At 36.4% G+C, this 15,254-nt stretch overlaps 1 long non-coding RNA gene across 1 annotated transcript; it reads right to left on the bottom strand.

Annotated features, from left to right (window-relative positions):
* Positions 1–813: 813 nt before the first annotated feature.
* Positions 814–1,461, bottom strand: LOC150041370 (uncharacterized). Its single transcript, XR_016533812.1, has 2 exons — positions 1,241–1,461; positions 814–1,053 (listed from the first exon to the last, which is right to left on the bottom strand). It is a non-coding gene; the product is annotated as an uncharacterized LOC150041370 (long non-coding RNA).
* Between the last annotated feature and the right edge of the window lie 13,793 nt (positions 1,462–15,254).

Genomic DNA, 15,254 nt, shown 5'->3' with positions numbered 1-15,254 from the left:
TCAATTCAGAATGTCTTTAAGTATAATGATTTTGAGCAGTGTCACTCCTTACATCATTTTCCCTGATCTTTTCCAACCCCATTCATGCTATCAAGCTACATGGTTGAATACTATAACTACCCACCCTTTTTCTCTAATCATCTATCCCATACATTCATCTATTCATCTATCCCTCACATCTTCACCATCTACATGCCATCACTATGCACCGAATATTCACTGCTGGTTGTGTCATGTGTGTGTGTGTGTGTGTGTGTGTGTGTGTACACACAGAGAGAGAGAGAGAGAGAGAGAGAGAGAGAGAGAGAGAGAGAGAGAGAAGAGGGAGGGGGAGGGGGAGGGGGAGAGAGGGAGAGGAAGAGAGAGAGACTATATGGTCTTTGGTTAGGATCACCCCCTCTGTCACTACCTCTACTCTCATCTCTTCACCCCTACCTAAACCAGTCTCACCAGATTTCACTGTTCCATTCTCACACATGTACAGAAAGTATTTAGATCACAGCCAATCTCCTTTATTCCTTGTTCCTGTTATGCCAGTGTCCCCATCCCAGACAGGGATGTTTGTTTCACCTTTATATATGTTAACTCTTTAAAGGTGTTTCGCCACTGTGTTTCTCATCCACATAAATATTTTAATCAGCTTGATCTTGTTTATGGAGACCTCTAACAGACCACGCGTCAAACAGCACTGCTTTTCTGGATATCACTCCCTATGTGCGACCCCCAGAGTACTCACCTCCTTCCCCTCCTCTTCCCCACTCCTCCTTCTCCCTCCCCACCATTACAGAACACATAAAAACACATGCTACATCATCCATGACATGGTGTTTTAATTTTCATTACCCGTGTCCTCTTTAGAAAGGAAGAGGGCAGACCAATTGTGCGCAGCCAGGGATCTAGCGATGTCGACGATGGAGGACGTCCCTGGCCTTGTTTCCTCTTCATCTACATCTTCACTCGCCCTCTTCCTTTTTTGGGTCTGGGGGCAGCTTACTTGTTCTTCATCCCTCGCCGGCCACGGCTCCTGAGACGCTTCTCGGCTAATTTTCGTGCCTGGAAAGACAACAGGGAAGTCTCAAAGAGGTATTGGATGGAGAGAATCGGGTAAAGAGATGGGTACATTGAATTCACAGGAAGCAGGAGGGCTAGTAACATGCTGTGCGTGGGGAAGGGGTGTTTGCAGGATCTTTGGGAAGAAGTCATGGGGAAAAAGGAGCAGACATTGGATGGATCACCTCACCTTTCCTTTACGCCCTGATCTAGAAGAAAACCCCCTTCCCTTGTTTGATTTTCCTCGTGGAAGAAAGCTCCTTTTGCGGGGAGATCTCTTCCGCCGGACCATTGCTCTAGCCATGTTTTCTTGATTGCTGTCTTGAGTGATCTGACTGCCAGGCCTCAGGATACTCAAATATGCCCCCATCAGGACAGGTGCTCACTGTCTTAGTTGTTGTTAGGTCAGCAAGTCACTTCTGGCTAGCCAATCAACAACTACTGATGGGCTAACACGTCACAAAGCAACATCCTGACTCCTGTGGGGGATGGAAGTGAAGGAGGTGTAAACGGGTAGGAGAGGGAAGTTTCTGGAAGAAGAAACCAAAAAATTTTGTTGGAAAAAGAGAGCCTTGTGTTTCTACCAACTCTCCACTATGACAGAAGACACAGAAACATATGTAGCATTATCACTGTGGCGAGTTTATTTTCATCAACTCATGTAGTCCTGGAAAAGGAAGAGGGTGGACCAGTTGCTATTGACTAGGTATCTAAAGATGTCACGGATGTTGATAGGTTATGTCCCTAGCACCTGATTCTCTTTTTACAGTGGTAGATTTTAATTTGCCGGCTTCCTTTCTGGGATCCGATGGCAGCCTTCTTGTTTCTCATCCTCAGCCAGCCATAAATGGCGCTTGAAACCTTCCTGGGTTGATCTCTGGACCTGTAAGGACAACAGGAAGTTCTTAGGCAATGGAGGTGAAAAAAGAATTTGGAATGGAGATGGGTACATGAAATTCACAGGAGGGGTGAGGGCTGGTAAGATATTTTGCCAGGAGAGGACAGCGGGCTATCTTGGGGAAGAAGTCAATAGGAACGAGGGAGCACTTGGGATGGATCTCCTCAGTTTTCTTTCTTTCATTTTCTTTTTGCCAGTCCTGGGGCTTGAAGGCTTGAACTCAGGGCTTGGGCGCTGTCCTTGGGCTTTCTGAAGGCTATCACTCTACCACTTGAGCCACAGCACCACTTCCAGCTTTTTCTATGTATATCGTACCAAGGAATCAAACCCTGGTCTTCATGCATGCTAGGCAAGCATTTTACCACTAGGCCAAACTCCCGGTCTCTCACCTTTCCTTTTGATCATACTCTGAACAGAGACCTCCTGTTCCCACGTTTGTTTGATTGCCCTCACAGAAGTGAAGTTCTCTGGTGGGCAAACGTAGCAGCCCTTCTCTATGTGATCAAGGATTTTGTCATCATTCAGTACTGCCTGGTGATGTCTGGCCTCTAGGCCTCTGGATATGCAAATATATATGCCTATGCAGGATAGTGTGCCATGCCCTTAGTCATTATTAAGCCAGAAATTAACTTCCTAGTCAATCACCCGCCAGGGAGGGACTAAAGTATCACAAAACCCCCATCTTCAATTCTGATGGGGAAGGGCTGTAGAGGAGAAGAAGGAGAAAGAGGGAAAAGTATCTGGATGAGGATGACTAGACTTTTCTAGTTGGAATAACAGAAATTTGCTTTATTACTATTAAATAAAAACCTTGAGCCTGGTGCCAATGTCTCATGCCTGTAATCTTCGGTACTCAGGAGGCTGAGATGTGAGTGAGACTCCAATTAACCACTGGGAAATTGGAAATGATGGTATGGCTCGAAGTGTTAAAGTGCTACTGTTCAGTAAAAAAGTTCAGAGATCAAATTCAAGCCCCAAGACCCACCAGAAAAAAAAAGTAGCTTTACAAAGCAACTTCATTACCACGTGTTTATGCATTCTGATCTGTCGACTGTCACCTCTTCCATGATTCTCCCACCCACAATAATTTAAGCAAGTGTTGTAAGATGGATATAGTAGAAATTAATATTTCTTGGCCCTCTATTTCCTCTTCATATTTGAAAAAGTACTCATTTGATGCATTATTCTTTGTGTGTTTTTTTATTATTATTTTTAGTATATCTGACCATTGTCTTTTTTCACTGACTAACAAACCAGGAGGCCTATTTCTTTTTCTGTTTCAGTTTTCACTTTGTTTCTGTCTTTACAACTTTAATATATTTCTTCACAATACATCTATTTGTTTATAGTTTGTTGAACTTTGTGGATATGTTCATTAGTGTTTTTATATCAAAATTTGAAAGGTGAAGGTTATTATTTGGAAATTTTTATTCCTTCTCTCATCTTCTCTTTGAGATTCCCATTACATGTATATTTATTTCCTTAACAATACCGCTCAGTTCACTGAAACTATTTGGTTTTCTTTTTTATTTTAAGTTTTATTATCAGGGGTATAGAGGGGTTATAGTTATGTTCATAAGGCAGTGAGCACATTACTTCTTGAACCATGTTTTTCTCCCACTTTCCCTCCCCTACCCCTTTCCTAATTGTAAAGTTGGTTTCCAAAATATTTTGTGAATTTTTCAGTTATACTGGTTCATTCTTTGTCCTTTGTTCATTGTATTTTTCTCAATTCTTTGATTTACCTGATCTGTATTGATGGATCTTTGTTTGTTTTTTTTCTGTCAGTTGAATCCCACCTTTTAATCACTATTGTGCAGATTCCATTGTTTTATTTAACTCTCCATTAGTTTACTTGAAATAATTTTTTGTGGGTCATGGGGCTTGAATGAGCCTGAGCACTTCAGCCCAAGGCTACCAAGTACAAGGCTCAGGACTGGCAAAAAAAGAAAAGAAAAGAAAATACTATTTCAGTATTACCTACTACAACAGGTTTCCATTAAGGCAACCAAAACAATGAACAATTTAATAAATCTTTAATTGAGAAACACCTTGGATGATGATGAATGTTTTTCCATATGCTTTGCCTAGCAACATATGGTAGTGCTCTCTTTCAATTCATGTAATTATTATTCTTTTTTAAGCGGCATTACCATTTTTTCCTTAGCCAAACAACTCTGCTAAATGCCTTCCATTTAAATATTTTTCACTCTCTCACAGCTAATCAACCTTGCCACCTTCATTTTCTGTGAGTGGGACTGTTAATTGACTTTCTTAGCTTTCTATTTACTCAAAATGAAACTCAGGACCAACCTGTTAACATTTCAAATCTCAGCATGGGAGATAAACAGCCTTTCCTAGGGAAAACATTGTGGTGTGCTAGTGTACTGATATAAACTGACAATTCAATCTTCAAAAATGTACAAACCAGAGATAAAATGAAGTTCAATGACTTTGCATGAACTCTTTCCACTAATTTCTATGGATTACTTGCTGATGTCACCTGATCAATCATATTTTAAGTCTATCTAATTCAATCAATATGCCTTGAATGTTTTTAGTTAATGATAAATGCATATTTTTGAAAGAAGTAATTATACATTTGGAAAATAGTTTTTCATTGTTTTTGTCAGGCAATATACACCTACCATGAATGACAATTTCTGAAATGAATGGAACATATTTAACTTTTTGACAGCAAATCAAGCATAACATATTCATATTTTTAAAATTCATAAAAATAGTAAAGGAGAAATAGTTTATTCTCTATTGTTCTTAACTAATCTTGTTTTGATGCTTATCCATGTGGAATCTGAATAGAAGTCACATTAAGTTCAAATATTACACAGGTTACTATTATAACTCCTTGAGGCTTTGGAAATTCATTGAACTGCATACATAATACAAATCTAGAATTTTGGAAAATTGCATTGAAAGGAAATTATTCTCAATAGACATGAAGTAATTTCTTCACTCATAATTTACTTTATTTTCTTACTTGTTGAATTGATAGAGGCCCTTCTTTAGATCATTGCCACAGGATCATATCCAACTGACCAGTAAAAAATGTTAGATTAGAAGGGATATAGAGACTGAATTTGTGAATGAAGGAGGTGAACTGCTTGTCTATTATTTCATTGTAGTCAAAAATAAATAAATTGATGTGTAAACAGAGAAGAGAGAGACAATTCTTTATTTCTCTATTCACAGGAAATCAATTTACCAGGACTAACTGTGCTTGTGATTTAGCATAGAAAGGCCATACTAATAAACTAGAGTTTTCAATTAAGAGCAATGTTGCTCCCAAAGACAGAAATTCCACTTAGTGAAGCCAAAAATATTTTAAGCATCTCTTGAGAAGTAATAATCCTCTTTTGCATATTGCAATAACAAGATCTTTTTGCAGATTATGTGCTAAGACCTTGAAGGCATAAATTCAGATTGGTTTGCAAGACTCAGACCAAAATTTAGTATGTTTAGGAAAATGATTACTTTTGTCACAGTTTAGGAGTCACAATATTTTTAAAGTTAGAACATTAATTTAAAACTAATGTAAAAATATACAAATGCCCATGCACTTGAGTAGAAAAACTCTCGATATTATACTTATGAATTTTAATTACCATTGGTGTTCAAAAAATGTTAATGATCACTCTTCAGACTTAGGATACTTTAATAAGTATTACATATTTTCTGCCTTGTGGTAAAAGGTACGTATTACTTACATGCAACAAAAATATGTGCAGTATATAGCATTTTGAAAATGAATACTGGAAGCAGATTTCTAGAAAAATCTCAACTTATATGACTAAAACATCTGCTCACTGACCAGAAAATTCTTTCTCTCTCTTGCCTTCAGTAACTTCTTTTTTTCCCCTGCCTTCTGTCTGTGGCTAGCATTATTCTACTTTCTGGATTCTTTTTTCTTTATATTCATTTCTTCTTTTGCTTCTGAGTTTCAGTAAGTTATAAAACCCATATAAGTTTTCACTGAAATATTTGCCTTTCAGAGACTAACTTATTTCACACAAGAATAATAGTGTCCTCAAAGTCTATCTATATCTTAGCATGGGTCAAGAATTCTCTTTATCCATTCATCGGTAGATGGGCAATTAGGCTGTTTCCACATCCTATCTATTGTGATTAGTGCTGAAGTGAATGCAGCAATAAAATATCTTTATAAAATATTCATTTCAAGGTTCTGCATCCATACTCAAAAGTGGGATTGCTGTAACATATATTTCAAGGCATAAACACATTGTTTTCATTTTTTGAAGAATCTTCCTAGTGTTTTTCATAATAGCTATAAAATTTTACTTTCATACCAACAATACACAAGGGTTTCATTTTATATATGTTCTCCCCTGCATTTCTTTTCAGTTTTCTTTTATTTTTGTTTGTGCTAATAGCCTACAAAGCATGAGGTGATCTCTCATTACACTTTTGATTTTAAATTCCCTATTTTACTTTTATTTATAGTTTCCTTACATATTTTAGATAGCAACACTTTTCCAAAAAAGTTGCATGTAGATAGCATGCAAGTGCTGATTTTAACCTCCTTTTTTCAGTCCCTGTCTTTCAAATGATGTATCTTGAACATATATATTTAATTCAATGCAATTTAGATTCATTAGGGGGTTAAAATTTCCATATTCCTTTTTCTTTTTTTTTCAAATTCCATTTTACCTTTCTTGTTGCCATTGTTTATCATCCTGTTGGGAGAGATTTTTATTTTTATTACTTTTATTTTATTTTATTTTATTTTATTATTTTTGTCAGTTCTGGGCTTGAGCTCAGGGCCTGAGCACTGTCCTTGGACTTTCTCAAGGCTAGAGCTCTACCACTTGAACCATAGCACCACTTCTGGCTTTTTTCTATGTATGTGGTACCGTGGAATTGAACCCAGGTCTTTGTGCAAGGTAGGCGAGCACTTTACCACTAGGCCAAACACACAGTCACAGGAGATATTTTTTCAAGATATTTTTGTACGGTTTTTGAGTTTCTACATTTGCAGTATTAGTTTTAGCACATTCTGTTGGTATTAATCACATATATGTAATTTATCATAGACTACTGGTGTGGTTTAACCAGTTCAATTCAAATACAGAAACATTATCTCTCTTTACATTCATCCATCCCCTTCCTTTTGAATAATTTTTTTCTTTTTCTTTTGTAGGTCATGGAGCTTGAACTCTGGGCCTGGGCACTGTCCCCGAGCAACTGCACACCTTTTAATATTTTTTTCATTTTTTATTACAGAATTTATTAACATTGATTTTTACATCATATTTCAAATGTCACATTTAACAAACAAGTATTCAAGAAGGGAATCTCTATATACAATCACTGGCACTTAGATTTTAGAACATAATCAAAATTAGGCTAAGTGTTTGTATAGCATAGATACATATCAATTACATATCAATCTATGTAATAAAACATTATGTCTATAGAATCTTAAGTTTTTATACCTATGTAGTTGTATTTATATTTCCAATACCATGTCCATAGCATTGGGTGTGCAAATATTGAGTCCTTTCTCTTGTACTGTTTGGATCTAATAGCCACATATTAAGGATACCATGTGCCTTTTGTTCCTTTGGTCTTGACTTGTCTCACTCAACATGATTCGCTCTAGAGTCATCCACTTTCCTGCAAATGCCATTATTTTATCTTGTCTGTTGGCTATGTAGAATTGCATTGTGTGTATATATATATATATACATGTATATATATGCCACATATTTTTGTAGCCATTCATCTGCAGCTGCAGTAGGGCATCTGGGTTGTTTCCATCGACTGGCTATTGTGAATAGTCCAGAGATAAACGTACTGAGCAGGTGTCCTTATCATATCTTGGGTTATGATGTTCAGGATAGATGCCCAGAATTGGTATGGCGGGATCGTAGGGAAGGTCAATTTTCAGTTCTTTAAGAAACCTCCACACTGCTTTCCAGAGTGGCTGAACTAGTTTACAATCCTACCAGCAGTGTAGTAGGGTTCCTTTTTCTCCACAACCCCGCCAGCATCTGTCATTGTCTGAGTTCAAAATCTTGGCCATTCTTGTTGGAGTAAGTTGGTATCTTAAGGTTGTTTTTACTTGCATTTCCTTTATGACCATGGATGATGAACATTTTCTCATATGCTTTTCTGCCATTTGAATCTCTTCTTTGGTTAAGTCTCTCTTTAGTTCCCTTGCCAATTTAGTGAATGATTTGTTTGGTTTGGGGGGTATTAGTTTCTTGAGTTCCTTGTAAATGCTAGATATTAAGCATTTGTCTGATTTATTATTGGTAAATATCTTTTCCCATTTGGTTGGCTATCTCTCTACTTTTGTGGCTATGCTTTTTATCTGTGCAGAAACTTTATTAATGAAAACTATAAAAGCCTAACAAAAGAAATTAAAGAGGGCACCAGGAAATGGAAAGATATCCCATGCTCATGGGTAGGGAGAACCAACACAGTGAAAATGGCTATACTGCCAAAATTGATATACAAATTCAATGCAATCCCCATCAAAATCCCAAAGACATTCTTTACTGTAATAGAAGATACAATCCAAAGATTCATATGGAACAAGAAAAGACCTAGAATAGCCAAAATAATTCTAGGCAAAAAGAGCAATGCAGGTGGTATTACAATACCAGACTTCAAACTCTACTATAGAGCCATAATAACAAAAACAGCATGGTATTGGCACAAAATAGACCAGAAGATCAATGAAACAGAATAGAAGATCCAGAAATAGAACCACATACCTATAGTCAACTTGTATTTGACAAAGGAGCCAAAGATATACAGTGCAACAAACACAGTCTATTCAATTATTGGTGCTGGCAAAACTGGGCAGCCACATGCAGAAAACTAAAAATTGACCCTAGCCATTTGCCATGCATAATGATTAACTCAAAGTGGATCAAAGACCTCAATGTCAGACCGGAAACCATGAAACTGCTACATGATAGAGTAGGAGAGAACTAATAGGCATAGGCAAAAGATTCCTGAACAGAATTCCAAGGTCACAACAGATTGGAGAGAGACTTGATAAATGGGACTACCTAAATTAAAAAGTATATGCACAGAAAAAGCATAGCCTTGTATCTTTTTAATCAGTCTTTTTTGTCCAATTTTCTACATAGCAGTCAATGATGTTGACACACATATGAAAGAACCCTCTTAATATTCACTAGTATAGTATCATTAAGTCCAAAATTAATCTACAGGATAATATTTTTCTTACGTTCTGTGTTTCATCATCTTCCAATTTCATCCTTTTCATTTCTGTGGAAACAACATTCTATAATGAAAAGAAACCCTCTCTGTCTATTTTTCTTTTCTTTTCTTTATTTATTTTTGTGAGTCATGGGGCTTCAACTCTGGGGTTTTACACTGTCCCTGAGCTCCTCAGTTCAAGGCTACCACCCTCCCCTGGGCTGGGCATTGTCCTTGAGCTCTTTAGTTCAAAGCTACCGCCCTACCCTTGTTCCAAGCCCCAATTCCCATTTTCTAGAGGTTAAGTGGAGAAAAGTCTCAGGTCCTTTTGTGCCCGGGCTGGCTTTGAACCTCGATCCTCAGATCTCCACCTCCTGAGTAGCTAGGATTACTGGCAGTCTTAAGCCACCGTGCCCAGTTCCTTTTCCTTTTCTTTTCTTTTGTCAGTCCTGGGCATGGACTCAGGGCCTGAGCACAGTCCTTGGGTTTTTTTGATCAAGGCTAGAGCTCTACCACTTGAGCCTCAGCACCATTTCTGGCTTTTTTCTATGTATGTGTTACCAAGTAATCGAACTCGTCTTCGGGCATGCTAGGCGAGCATACCACTAGGCCAAACTCCCTGCCCCTCTTTTTCCTCTTCAATTGCATTTTATTGTAGAGGGCTTAAGTTCTGTCTTTGTTGTTGTTGTTTTTGTCATTTTTGGAACTTGAACGCTGGACCTGGGTGTTGTCCCTGAGGTCTTCAGCTCAAGGTTACCACCCTAACCCTTGAGTCAAAGCACCACTTCAGGTTTTTAACAAGGTGGGTGGGTTGGGGGGGAAGTAGGAGAAAAACATGTGAAGGGGTATCAATGTTCGAGAAGCAATGTACCCATTACCTGACAAATGAAACTTTTTCTTTCTTTGATAGCTTTTGTTTGCTTTTGTTCCAGAGCTGAGGACCAAAGTCAGGGCCTTGCACTTCCAGACAAAGGGCTCTTTTGCTGAGCTAAATCCCCAAGCCTACCTTTTCTTTCTTTTAAAAGATAATTTTCTTCAGATATTCATTTAGTGTAGATATTATCTACAAATTATCTTAGATTTTTTTCATTTTTTAAATATCTGGATTTTTTTTCAACATTAAGGATATTTTTACTTGATCCTGAGTTGATAGTTTTTTTGGGTTATGCTATCTCTTACCTTCATTAACTTATTTTTGTCTCTTAATTAAATTGATAAATAAAACACATTTATCACGTAAAACTTATATTTGCAAAAAATGGACACACTGTAGAATGATTAAAGTGATATAGTAAATGCATGGATTTCCTCAGATACTCACCATCTTAATGACAAGATATAACATTTTAGTATGTTTCTCTTCTTCTGTAGTAGAAATTATGCAACTTTAGACCACAGTTCCCCAATATTCCAGCCTTCTGTAATGGATCCTTGTAGCCACAATATTGTATCCATTCTTTTTGGTGAGAGATTCAGTATCTCAAAAAATTTCCCCCTCTTATTTGTAAGATATTGTTTCTCTCAATTTTACATTTTAAAAGTTGTATTTAGTTTAGACTGGGATTCTTTATATATGATTTTTTTCTTTTATCCACATATTTGCAATTCATATTTTATAGTTTTACCTTTTAATTTTTGCAAGTAGTAGGGACTAGACCCATAACCTTACCCATGCTTAAGTAGTGTTTTACGACTGACCTATACACTCTACTTCTGCTTGTGGCTTATTTGGGTTCTGGGGTTGTACATTTGAAGGTGTTGTTTCTGTTCAATTTGAGAATCTGTAAGCCTTTATTTTGTGAGCAATTTAAAAGATGTCTATTCTTCATCTTCCGCCTATGTAATACTGTTTACAGACTCTCACACAGCAGTGATTGTGCCATATAATTGGTAAGTCTTCTTAAGCTTATAAATTTTAACACAGAGGTTATATTTTACTTAGAAAATAGTTTGAGGAAAAGAGACTTACTGAGAATAAAGGGGTCATTTTAGTATATACATTTTCCCCCCTTGCCATGGTGTGGTGTTTACTTTTATAGGCAGAAGCTAAATGCCTCAACATAACACTTTTAGATATCCTCTCAAAAATATTTAATCTGCCTTAAGAAGTTGGCAAAAAATTGCATGGAACATATATTTCATTTACTAGCAAAAAATAATAGGGAGGGTAGTTTGCCTAACTCACTCCTTTATTGGGAACATAAATTCTATGGACTGATTGTACCTTCATGAATATTTGTGTTTTGAATGCAAGAATAGATGAGAGAACTGGCAAGTGTTTTCATTTGCTAAGCAGCCTGAGGGAAATCAGGTTTTAATAAGATAATAAACATCCCCAAACTTTCCTAACTTCTAAATGGTTAACTGCCAAATATTTTGAAATGAAAAATAGTGCAATAAAGTGAACTCTACAATGAGAGTCAGATATCTGCTTCCCACACCCTCCATAACATTAGAAAGCAAAGAACACTTTTTAAAAGAATATGTTGGTCAGCAAGACCCCAAAAATTATTTTTGGTGTTAGTATACATTTCATTACATGAATAAAAGGATGTTACCATCAACTAGACACCATGGTGACAAGAAGTAAACCAATGTAAGAATAAGGACTTAAAAAAATCCAAACTTCTGTTGTTCATTCACAAGGATACATTAGTCTTGACATAATACATACCTTTCATATTGGCACCAAAATTTTAGATATGGAATGTTAGCCAGTGTCCATAGCATGTTCTAACTTGAAGAACATATATGGGGGCCAGGAATTTGGCCTAGTAGTAAAGTGCTTGCCTGGCATGCACCAAGACCCAGGTTTGATTCCTTGGTATCACATACATAGCGAAAGCTGGAAGTGGTGCAGTGGCTCAGTGGTAGAGTGCTAGCCTTGAGAAAGCCAAGGGCAGTGATCAGGCCCTGAGCTCAAGCCTAGGACTGGCAAAAAAGAACATATAGAATATATATAAATAAGGATTCAAGAACTATTGAGGAAAAACATGAAAAATGAAACATTGCATTTTAGCATTATTTACCTTTGGGCTGTTTGCTGTAAGTGAGGAGTGAAGAGAGATAATTTCCAAGAGTTGGTGCTAGATCTGAGAATAGCGTAGAATAGCGCACTGTAGAACAGCAATATTTTACATTGGTGAGTAGGAGGAGCTTTGACAAAATTGGTTATAGTTTTCCAGTTTCTAAGTTTTATAAGTCACTGGGTGAGTAAGTAGTCCATATATTTGCAGGGGAGTATGCTATTTATTTTCATCAAGAATAACCATAGAAATGTTAAAGGCACAAAAGTAGATACCTATATTGTTTAAGTCTAAAGTTTAATGAAGGTGAAGGTATCTCTGAAGTAGTGGGACATATTGTTTCAACCTGAAGGACCTTTCCTTAACACTTCTATATTCCTAGTGATGAGCTGTTTCAGAGACAAATAAGACATGTCTCTATGGCTTTTGCCCTAAAAATATTATCAATCTGAAATGTAATTGAATTTCTGTCATGCTGAGGATTAGATAGCTCAAAACATGAAAATCAATGTACTGTAACTGAAGTTGGGAAAATGTGACACCATCAAAAAGCAGTGAGACACAAAATAGAAGTCAGTGACAACAGGCCTACCCTGGGCTTCACCAGGAATGACTGAGCCTAAACTCTGGCAAATATACTAAGAATTTTAACAGAACCACTTTTGCCAAAATTAAGTTTTATCAAGTAGATAGAATCTGTATCTTGGACTGTGGTTCTGTGGTTTCTCTGGAGAAATATTCCACTGCTCTAAGCAATCAATTTTTTACTTCCTTTAGTTCACTCAGTTACTGAGATTAGTTAGAAAACAAGCCTTACTTTGTATGTTAGTTTTTAATGTGACTCCCTGTGTAATCCCTTTAAGAGACAGCAATGGAAAAATGTGAAGCACGTCATTTTCCTATTTATTTGTGGTGTTAATGACAAAGTATCAATATGAAACAAGATGTGACTTAGAAGGCTTTGCAGTTAAGAGACGAAAATGTATTTTTTTCATGAACACAAATGAAGCACTACCATAGAAACTGGAGTAGGAACTCAACCATGAACTTAGCGGGTATTGCTTTCAATTTAGAGGCGTCCTTCCATATATTGTTAGCCTCATTGTCTCACTGAGTGCAAACTCCTGGAGGGTAGACCACATCTCAACTCAATCCTGCCCACCTCTATATAAGTTTTAGATCTTTGATTATCATTTAACATTTAATGAGGGTTTTGTTCCATGGCTATCTTTAAAATTTCCACAAGGACCTGATATGTACACATAAATGAAAATCGGTCATTTTTAAACTGTCACTAATGCAGCATTATGCATTTTTTACTGAAACACAAAGTATTCATTCTAATACAATTATGAGCAAAATCTAAGCTAAAAGGGACAGAATTTTTGAAGGAATATATGAGCTTCATAGAAGCTGCTTCAGAATATCTGTCACTTTAAATTCTACCTCTTGTCAAAGTAATACAAAAGAGATTTAGAAGATACATTCTCCATTAGAAGAAGGTCCTAAAATAAATTCAGATTCTCCAGTGATTATTCTCCTGAATTTCTTAAGGATTTGGAAGCTTTCAAAGTTCGAAGCATTAATTCTTGGAAGTCTGTGTATTCTTTATATGTTAAAAACCAAAGACAGTAAAGCAACTTTTTCCTGCAATATTCCAGTTTTCTGATATCAGTTGTAGCACACAACTGCTCTGAAATGACAAAATTAATGTCATGGATATGTCGTCCATTGAAAACTTTTTTATGCTTGTGTTGAAGAGACAATTGTTTCATGATATTGAAGTTGAACTTTTAAAAAGAAAAGCAGTCTTAAGGGTTTGGACTAAAGTGGAAGAAAAGAGTTGCCCCAATAGAGCTACACACACACACACACACACACACACACACACACACACACACACACACACAGAGCCACAGGTACATACACAGAGTATAGGTTGTTCACGTTGGAGAAAATGGAATTAATCATATACTCATAAAAAATCCTTACCCAATCAAACAGGATAAAGTAATATTAATTCACGTTTAAAGAGTGTAGAAAAGTTCAAATCTTATTATAGGATGGTTCTTAATGAATATATATTTGCAATTACCTCTCCAAAAGAACAGTGGAGTACAAGAATAATGGGAAGTACCAATTTCTTTCTGATGTCAAGTCTGCAGAAGTGAAGTCTAATTAACAATGTATATAACATTATTTAAGCTTGCCAGTTAATTGCTATCTTCTGATATCTAGAGTGAAAAAAACAACTCCATGATTTTTATGTATTAGTTGAGCAGCAGGAATGTGGCTTTTAGGTCTCAAATTGCTTCAGAAAATCTTATCACTAGGTATTGATTAATCAATGTGGTTTACCAAGTTGAAAAACAATGGCAAATAATATTTTCAACTCTATACTTAACCAAACAACATTCCAAATGTCTTACCATAGAAAAATAGACTTCATCACGAAATAAAGAACATTACATTTTGCTTGTAGAAAACAATTCTGCTATCCAAATATCCTTTCTTTTGCATACTTCTCATTTTAGTTATTGCAGAATGAAAAATAGGATCCTGTTAAACTTTATTTTTTATTCTTTTAAATTGTATTTTATTGCCAGGGTGGTGTATAGAGAGGTTACAGTTACATTCATAAGGTAGTGAGTACATTACTTTTTTAACATATTTTTCATATATTTTTATTGTAATTAATAGAAGGGTTACATGATATTTGCCAGATAGATGGTGCATTAATTCCCATACATTGATACCCTTTCATATGTCTTGGTCCCCATTTCCCTCCCCCTCACCCCCACCCCTCATCTTGTTTTCCCCCATTCCCTATCCAATTTCAAATAACCAAATACAAACATATCCGATATATCAAGTAACAAAGTGAGATACTGTAAAAATATGAGATAACCAAGGGACAGCAAAAGAGATGAGAGATAACATAGTACATTAAGGACAACAGTCATTCATTATATGGCTTATGTTTCTATATCCTAGAGATCCTTTCATTTAGCGTCCTACTATATGGGCTTTTGCATCAAGGTTTTGCTCTATTGCAAATCTCTGCTAGG

The sequence above is a fragment of the Megascapheus bottae genome, chromosome X, assembly GCF_031878675.1.
Source record: "Megascapheus bottae isolate mThoBot1 chromosome X, mThoBot2.hap1, whole genome shotgun sequence".
In the NCBI taxonomy this organism is placed as follows: Eukaryota; Metazoa; Chordata; class Mammalia; order Rodentia; family Geomyidae; genus Megascapheus; species Megascapheus bottae.
This window is presented reverse-complemented; position numbering and strand designations above follow the sequence as displayed.